This window comes from Pongo pygmaeus, chromosome 2 (genome assembly GCF_028885625.2).
Source record: "Pongo pygmaeus isolate AG05252 chromosome 2, NHGRI_mPonPyg2-v2.0_pri, whole genome shotgun sequence".
NCBI classification, from domain to species: domain Eukaryota; kingdom Metazoa; phylum Chordata; class Mammalia; order Primates; family Hominidae; genus Pongo; species Pongo pygmaeus.
Window position 1 is genome coordinate 196300259 of NC_085930.1, and position 7611 is coordinate 196307869.

The window sequence follows — 7611 nt, forward strand, 5'->3', positions numbered from 1 at the left end:
AGGAAGTTCAAGGATATCTTGAGCAACATAGCAAAACCCTGTCTCAAAGAACAACAACAACAACAAAAAAATTGGGAGGGAGAGGGTATCTTTGGTCCTTTTACATTTCCACATAAGTTTTAGAAATAGCTTGCCAGCATCTACAAAAAAAGCCTACTAGATTTTGACTGAGATTGCATTGAATCTATAGATCAATTCAGGAAAAATTGACATCTTAACAATAGTAAGTCTTCTAGTTCGTAAGTGCAGTATATTTCTTCACTTATTTAGGTTTTCTTTAATTTCTCTCAGAAATGCTTTGTAGTTTCTAGTTTATAAGTCTTGCACATCTTTTGTCAGATTTATCCCCCTAAGTATTTCATATTTTTGATGCCGTTGTAAATGTTTGTTTTTAATTTCAATGTCTGAATCTTTGTAGCTAGTATATAGACATACAGTTGACTTTTGTCTATATACTAGCTTTGTATATAATTCTTTAATTTCTCTCAGAAATGCTTTGTAATTTCTAGTTTATAAGTCTTGCACATCTTTTGTCAGATTTATCCCCCTATTTCATATTTTTGACGCCGTTGTAAATGTTTGTTTTTAATTTCAATGTCTGAATCTTTGTAGCTAGTATATAGACATACAGTTGGCTTTTGTATCTTGATTTTGTGTTCAGTGATCTTGCTAAATTTAGTTCTAGGGGCTTTTTTTTGTAAATTCTTTGGTTTTTTCTTTTTTTTTTTAATAGGTAGTCATTTCATCTGCAAAAAAAGACAGTTTCTTCTTGCATTGTTTCTGGTGAAAAATCTGCTGCCATCCTTTTCTTTGTTCCTCTGTATGTAATGTGTCTTTTTTTTTTTTTTTGAGACGGAGTCTCGCTCTTTCACCAGGCTGGAGTGCAGTGGCGCGATCTCGCCTCACTGCAACCTCCGCCTCCCGGGTTCAGGTGATTCTCCTGCCTCAGCCTCCCGAGTAGCTGGGACTACAGGTGCCTGCCACCACGTGCAGCTACCATAATGTGTCTTTTTAAAAATTTACTTTTACTTATTTTTAATTGACAAATCATAATTGTATTACATGTATGGAATACAATATGATGTATACACATACACATACATGTGGAGTGATTAAGTCAAGCTAATTAACATATTCACCACCTCAATTATTTGACATTTTTTGTGGCAATACATTTGAAATTTACTTTCTTAGTTATTTTGAAATATACAACATATTATTGAATATAGCCAGCCTGGTGTCCAATAGATCTCAAATCTTGTTCCTGCCGTCTAGCTGAAACTTCGTACCCTTTGACCAGTAGTAACTCCCCATTCTCTCACTCCCCCGACTCCAGTGTCTGGTAACCATCCTTCTATTTTCTACTTTTATGAATTCAGCGTTCTTAAGATTTCATATATAAGTGAGATCATGTGGTATTTATCTTTCTGTGCTTGGCTTATTTCACTTAGCATAATGTTCTTTAGATGCATCCATGTTGTCCCAAATGACAAAATTCCATTCTTTTTAAAGGCTGAATAGCATCATGCTATTGTGTATATATGCATTTTCTTTATCCATTCATCTATTGATGGACACTTAGATTGATTTCCTCTCTTGGGTATTGTAAATAATTCTGTAATAAACATGGGAATGCAGATATCCCTTTGACATACTGATTTCAATTCCTTTGGACATATTCCCAGAAGTGGGATTGCTGGATTATATGGCAGTTTTATTTTTAGTTTTTTGAGGAACTTCCATACTTTTTTCCATAATGGCTGTAACAACTTACATTTACATCAGCAGTGTACAAATGTTCTCTTTTCTCCAGATTTTCACCAATGCTTGTTTCATCTTTTTGATAAAAGCCATTCTAACAGGTGTGTGGTGATATCTCCTTGTGGTTTTAATTTGCATTTTCCTGATGAGTGGTAATGCTGAGTATTTTCTTGTAACCTGTTGGCCATCTGTATGTCTTTTTTTGACATATCTGCTCAAGTCTTTTGCCCATGGATTATTTGTTTTCCTGCTATTGAGTTGTTTGAGTTCATTATATATTTTGAGTATTAACCCCTTATCAAATGTATGGTTTCCAAATACTTTTTCTCACTCGCTGTGGGCTGTCTCTTCTGAACTTTGCAGATTGTTTCTTTGGCTGTGCAGAAGCTTTTTGGTTTGATGCAATCTCATTTGTCTATTTTTGGTTTTGTTGCCTGAGCTTTCAGAGTCATATAAAAAAAAAATCTTTGCCCAGACCAATGTTAAGGTGTTTTTCCCTGTGTTTTGTTCTAGTAGTTTTATAGTTTCAGGTCTTACATTTGAGCCTTCAGTGCATTTTGAGTTGATTTTTGTGCTTGGTGTAAGGTAAAGGTCTAATTTCATTCTTCTGCATGTGGATAACCAGATTTCCCAATGCCATTTATTGAATAGATTTTCCTTTCCTCATTGTGTGCCTGGAACCTTTTCCAAAAATCAATTGACCATAAACAGGTGGGTTTATTTCTGGGCTTTCTACCTGTTCCATTGGTTGATGAGTCTGTTTTCATGCCAGAACCATGCTGTTTTGACCACAATTGCCTTATAATATATTTTGAAGTGTGGTACTATGATGCCTCCAGTTTCATTTTTTTTACTCAGGATTGTTTCAGCTTCTCATGGTCTTTTGTAGTTCCATACACATTTAAGAATTATTTTTTCTATTTTTGTGACAAATGACATTAGAATTTTAATAGGGATTTTATTGAAGCTATAGATTTCTTTGAGTGGTGTGGACATTTTAACAATATTAATTCTTCTAATCTATGAACATGAGATATCTTTCCACTTATTGGTGTTTTCCTCAATTTCTTTAATCAGTGTTTTATAGTTTTTAGTATACAAGTCTTTTACCTCCTTAGTTAAATTTATACCCAGGTATTGCTGTGGCTCCTCTCGTTAATTCCTTTCCAGGTAATGCATTATTGCTGTATAAAAAATTACTGATGTTTGTATATTGGATTTGTACACTGCAACTTTGCTGAATTTGTTGATCGGTTCTAACAGTTTTTTTGTGAATTTTTTTGGGGGGATTTTCTATGTGTAAGATTGTGTCATCAATGAGGAGAGACAATTTCACTTCTTCCTTTCCTATTAGGATGCCTTTTATTTTATTTTTATTTATTTATTTTTTTTGAGACGGAGTCTTGCTCTGTTGCCCAGACTGGAGTGCAGTGGTATGATCTCGGCTCACTGCAACCTCCGCCTCCCGGGTTCACACCATTCTCCTGCCTCAGCCTCCCGAGTAGCTGGGACTACAGGCGCCCGCCACCACGCCCGGCTAATTTTTTGTACTTTTAGTAGAGATGGGGTTTCACCGTGTTAGCCAGGATGGCCTCGATCTCCTGACCTTGTGATCTGCCCACCTCGGCCTCCCAAAGTGCTGGGATTACAAGCGTGAGCCACCGCACCCGGCCTTATTTCTTTCTCTTGCCTAATTGCTCTAGCTAGGACTTCCAATACTATGTTGAATAGAAGTCGTGAGAATGAAAATACTTGTTTTCCAGTTCTTGGAGGAAACGCTTTCAGCTTTTTACTGCTGAGTATGTTAGTTACGGGTCTGTCATACATTGCTTTTATTATGTTGAGGTACATTCTTTCTATAACTATTCTGTTGAGAGGTTTTATTACAAAAGGGTGTTGAATTTTGTGAAATTCTTTTTCTGCCTCTGTTGAGATGACCATATGGTTTTTATTAGTTATTTTATTAGTTATTTTGTTAGTGTAATGAGTCACATTGATTGATTTTCATATTTTAACGACCTTGCATCTCAGGGATAAATCCCATTTAATCATGGCGAATGATTCTTTCAATGCATTGTTGAATTTGTTTTGCTAGGATTTTGCTAAAGATTCTTGTATATATGTTCATCAGGAATATTGGCCTGTAAATTTTTCTTTTGTAGTGTTCTTGTCTGATTTGGGTATCAAGGAAATGCTTGTCTCATAAAATCAGTTTGGAAGTATTCCCTCTTCCTTGATTTTTTGGAATAGTTTGAGAAAATTTGGTATCAGGTATTCTTTAGTTATTGGTGGGATTCAGCTGTGAAGCTATTAGGTTCTGAGCCTTTCTTTGATTTCTCGCTTATTTGATCTCTTTATTTTTTATTGGTCTCTTCATATTTTCTATTTCTTCATCATTCAGTTTTAGTAGGTAGAATGTGTCTAGGAATTTATCTGTTTATCTAGATTGTCCAATTTTTTTGGCATATAATTATTCCAAGTAATTTGTCGCGATCTTTTGTATTTCTGTGTTATCAATTGTCTCCATTTTCATTTCTAATTTTATTTGAGTCACTCTATTTTTTAACTTTAAGTAAGGGTTTATCATTTTTATTTATCTTTTCAAAAAACAAATACTTAGTTTTATCTATTTTTCCTATTACTTTGCTGGTCTCTATTCATTTATTTTTTCTCTTTCTGCTCTTGTTATTTCTCTCTTTCTGCTAACATTGTTCTTTTTCTAGTTCCTTGAGGTGTAATATTAGGTTGTTTATTTGAGATCTTTCTTTTTCTGATATAAGTATTTATTGCTATAAAATTTCCTCTTGGGACTGCTTCTGCTGCATGCCGTAAGTTTTGGTATGATATATTTTCATTTTTGTCTCAAGGTACATTTTTTGTTCCTTTTTTATTTCTTTTGTGACTCTGGTCTTGCAATCAGGCAAGGGAGAGAAATAAAAGGCATCGAATAGGTAAGGAAAAAGTGAAGTTTTCTGTCTTCACTGACGGCATAATCTTATAAACACATAAAAATCATAAAAATTCCACAAAATTTCCACATACTAATTTCCACATTTGTGAATTTTCCAATATTTCCCGAGATTTCTCTTGTTATTGATTTCCAGTTTCATGGCATTGTGATTGGAAAAGATACTTGCTATGATTTGAATCGCCTTAAATTTGAAAAGATTTGTTTTGTGGCCTAACATGTGGTCCTGGAGAATGTTCCCTTGAGAAGAAAGTGTATTCTGTTTCTGCTGGATGCAATGTTCTGCATATGTCTGTTAGGTACATTTGTTCTAAAGTGTAATTCAAGTCCAGTGTTTCCTCATTGATTTTCTAACTAGATGGTCTGTTATTAAAAATGAATACTCGTACTATTATTGCATTGCAGTCTACCTCCTCTTTGAAATCACTTAATAATTGCTTTATGTATTTAGGTGCTTTGATGTTGGATGAATATATTTACAATTGTTATGTCCTCTTGATGAACTGACTCCTTTATCATTATATAATGGCCTTTTTGATCTCTTTGTATAGGTTTTGAATTACAGTCTATTTTTTCTTATATAAGTATAGCTAACCCTGCTCTCTTTTGGTTTCCATATGCATAGAATATCTTTTTCGGTCCCTTCATGTACAGTCTATGCGTGTCCTAGTGAGATGAGTCTCCTGTAGACAGCATATGATTGAATATTGGTATTTTGTTTGTTTGTTTGATTTGAGATAGAGTTTTGCTCTGTTGCCCAGGCTGGAGTACAGTAGTGCAGTGCTCAGCTCACTGCAGCCTTGACCTCCTGGGTTCAAGCAATCCTCCCACCTCAGCCTTCCAAGTAGCTGGGACTACAGGCATTCACCACCATGTCTAGCTAATTTTGTTTATTTTTTGTAGAAATGAGATCTCACCATGTTGCCCAGGCTGGTCTTGAACTCTTGGGCTCAAGTGATCCTCCTGCCTTGGCCTCCCAAAGTGCTGAGGTTATAGACATGAGCCACCATGCCTGGCCTGAATGTTCTTTTTATGCATTCAGCCACTCAATGTCTTTTGATTGGAAAATTAAATTTATTTACATTCAAAGTAATTAGTGACAGGTAAAGGACTTGCTACTGCCATTTTGTAAATTGTTTTCTGGTTGTTTTACAGATTCTTTGTTTCTTTCTTCCTCTCTTGCTCTCTCCTTTTGTGGTTTGATGGTGGTCTGTTTTTAATTCTTTATTTTTATATTTTATGCATCTATTATAGTTTTTTGCTTTATGGTTACCATAAAACTTATATAAAACATCTTAAACTTAAAACAGGCTATTTTAAACTGATAACAATTATAATTGCAAGCAAAAACTCTACACTTTACTCCTTCTCCCTACCTTTTGTGCTTTTGATGTCAAAATTTTCCTTTTCTTATAATTTGTATCCCTTAATAATCTATTGTAGCTACAATTTTTAGTAGTTTTATTTTAGCCCTCATAGTAGAGATAAAATTGCTTTACACACAACCTTTATTTACATTTTTGGTGTATTCTGAATATGACTACGTATTTCTTCTACCATTAAGTTTTTTATTTTATATGTTGTGTATTATTAGTTAGTAGTCTTTTGTTTCCACTTAAAGAACTCCCTTTAGAGGCAGAGGTTACAGTGAGCTGAGATTGTGCCTCTGCACTCCAGCCTGGGTGATGGAGCAAGACTCTGTCTCAGAAAAAAAAAAAAAAAAAAAAAAAAGAACTCCCTTTAGCAATCCCTGTAGAGTGGGCCTAGTGGTGATGGTAAACTCCCTTAGCTTTCATTTGGAAAATTTTATTTCTCCCTTATTCTGAGAATACTTTGCTGGGTAAAGTATTCTTGATTGGCAGTTGTCTATTATCCTTCAGCACTTTGAATGTATCATCCCACTGTCTCCTAGACTACAAGGTTTCTACTTAGGAATTCACTGATAGCTATATTGAGACTCCGTTCAGTATAATATGCCTCTTATTTCTTGCTGCTTTCAGTATTCTTTCTTTGTCTTTAATTTTTGATCATTTGAATGTGATGTGTCTTGGTGAACTTGTCTTTGAGTTAAATTTGATAAGCGATCTCTAAGCTTCCTGTACCTGGATATTGTCATCTTTTCCTAGATTTGGGAAATTTTCAGCCATTATTATCTTAAATAAATTTTCTGGTTCTTTTTCTTTTTCTTCTCCCTAGGGAACTCCTATTATGCGTAGATCTGTTTTCTTGATAATGTCCCATAATTCCCATAGGCCTTTTCCATTGTTTTTCTTTTTTTTTTTTTTTCTTTTCATTCCTCTGACTAATTTAAATGTCCTGTATTCAAGTTCACTGATTCTTCCTTCTGCTGGTCAAGACCTGCTATTGACACTTTCTATTAATTTCAGAAATTTAGTTATTGTATTCTTTAGCTTTATAATTTCTATTTGGGTTTTTTGTTGTTTATATTTCTTTGTCAAACTTCACATTTAGTACATGAATTGTTTCCCAAAATTTCATTCAATTTTTCATCTATATTTTCTTGTGGTTCTCTGAACTTCTGAATTTTTTATCAGTCATGTCATACATCTCCACTTCTTCAGAGTCCACTATTAGAACTTTATTAGTTGCATGTCCCTTTTTTTTTTTTAGACGGAATCTCACTCTGTCGCCCAGGCTGGAGTGCAGTGGCACGATCTCAGCTCACTGCAACCTCTGCCTCCCAGGTTCAAGCAATTCTCCTGCCTCAGCCTCCCAAGTAGCTGGGATTACAGGCATGCACCACCATGCCTGGCTAGTTTTTGTATTTTTAGTAGAGATGGAGTTTCATCATGTTGGCCAGGCTGGTCTTGAACTCCTGACCTCAGGTAATCCACCTGCCTCAGCCTTCCAAAGTGCTGGGA